A 2,326-nucleotide genomic window follows, 5' to 3' on the forward strand; every position below is an offset into this window, starting at 1 on the left:
GAGAGAGAGAGAGAGAGAGAGAGGTTGAGAGAGAGAGAGAGATTGCTTCCCAGTGATGCTTCCCCTGACCCAGCTGACAGCAGAGTTCTCTGTCTTGCAAACCTGGTGCTGGCTGGCTTCCAGGAGGCTGGTTCATTGCTATTCCACACCAGCCCCTCTCCACCCTCGATTCAGCCCCTCCAGTGCAGCGTCAGAATTGAGCCTCAAATGCAGCCAGCCGCAACCTCTGCAGGGGGCTCAGTGCTCCCAGGCCTGCTTGAAACTCTCTCTGGCAGGCATGAGAAGGAAGCATAGGCCCTGGGTAGCTGTCTCCAGACCTGACTGCCTTGGGCTGAGCCTTTGCATCTCTAGTGGGTCCTCACAGCTGCCCTCAAACCCAGCAGGGTAAAATTCTTCCCTTTGTCCCACTGGGCACTCAGCATGTTCACCCCTTGGAATTGAGGCCGGCAGCCAGGGAAGGGTCTGGGAAGTTCACTTCCTTCCCTTCGAGTGGGTTAGGGTGGGGTTGGGTTATTTAGTTTAGAGCCAGGACACCTGAGTTTTGGTTTACATGAGGCCTTGGGCAAGGCTGTTCCACTTTTTGAGGTTCCCCAACCTCATCAGTAAAATGAGACATTGATTAAGCAGGGCCAGATCCTTTCTGTACCCTTGGCACACATGCTGCCACCAGTTGATGGCAGATCACACACTTTGCTGGGTCTCGGTTTTCTTATCTTTTAAATGGGAGTAATCCTCACAAGGGTGGGCATTGTGTGGTGGAAAAGGGGAGAGGGACAGCCAAGTCCAAAGGCCTTGGTCACCAATGTTGCCCAAGTGTCTGCTAGGTGACATGTCAAGGTGCCAGGATTCTGCCAGTTCTGCCCTTTTTCTGTTTCCCATCACCAGGAGAAAGCAGCTAGAGAGTCAGAAAGTTGGAAACTCAGGGAACCAGTTTGCTGAGGCTCAGAGTAGTTGATCAGGGCAGGTTAATTGGGGTGTGGAGCCACCTGCTGGTCACCTGAGTGAGCATTCAGTAGATGCCTACTGTGTGCCAGAGCCTGAAGGAGCTGTGGTCCTGCCCTGGTGGAGGGGGAGGCTACAACATCACAGTGAATAGCTGCTGTTTATTGAGTGCCTATTGTGTGCCAGGCACACAGTGCTGGGACTTTACATGGACCATCTAAGTCCTCACATTCCCATCTTACAGATGGAAAAACTGAGCCCCAAGCTCTTAGTCACTGCTCTTCATACTGGAGAAGGTCAGAGGAAGGAATACTACTTTTGGCTGGGGACAAACATGGAAGGATTCCCAGATGTGGTGACATGTGAATTTGGAGAGACAAAGATTTTGGAAAAGGGCATTCCAGCTGGCAGGTAGAGGGGGAGGCAAGGTGAGGAGGCAGGAATGGGATGTGCTTGTGTGAAGGATGGAGAACAAGTAGGTTTAGTGGGTGAGAGGCAACCGTGGCAAGGAGATCTTTCATTTTTTTAAACCCCATCTCCTACAGGAAGGCAGAGTGGGGGCCTCAGGGATGAGGCAGTGGGCACCTGGTAGCAGCTTCCCCCTCTTAGCACGCCCAGAGCAATCTCATGTATTCTCCCCTCCCCACATCCGCATGTGCTTCCCCTAGAGATACGCACAGCTTTTGATGCTAGTTTATCAAACAACCTGTCCACCTCCTCTTTCTGCTGTGGCATTTTCAGGTGGCTCCTGTGTTGCTTGTCAGGGGCCAGATCTTTTGACACCTGGCTCTCTGGGTCTTCAGGATGTGGTAGAGGGGTCCTAGGGCCCTCCACCCCTGCTTCCAACAGAGCTGATTTGTGTACTGGAGTTTCTCCTGAGATGTAATTTGAACAAGAGTTTACATGGTTAAAACATTTTTATTGACCACTGAACCAGAGACAAATAAAATGTATCTCAAATCCTGCAGATAGGCATTGCAATCCCATTTTACAGATGGGAAACCAAGGCTCAGAGTGGCTAAGTGGCTTGCCAAAGTCCACGACTGGGCTCTGAAATGGCAAACTATCTTCAAGATGGTCCTTGCTCCACTATCCCTGTCCTCATAGAGGCCAGACTCCGTGAGGACAAGCAGGAAGCAGCTACCTGCACTGTCTGGTGGGCTCCAGCCAAGTGCTAAGGGGGAAGCAGTGGTGACTTGTGATCATGGCTCTTATAGGCAGGCTTACTTTCCTCTTTCTTGTGGGAAGTTCAGAGAAAGTTAGGACAAAGAAGAGGTAATGGGGATGAGGTGGCATTGGGGAGCCTTCCTTATCCCAAAAAACCTGCTTCTGTTGCAGGGACAGTGTGGATAAAGCAGATTACACCCCCATCCCCACCCCCAGG

Source organism: Panthera uncia, chromosome A2 (genome assembly GCF_023721935.1).
Source record: "Panthera uncia isolate 11264 chromosome A2, Puncia_PCG_1.0, whole genome shotgun sequence".
In the NCBI taxonomy this organism is placed as follows: Eukaryota; Metazoa; Chordata; class Mammalia; order Carnivora; family Felidae; genus Panthera; species Panthera uncia.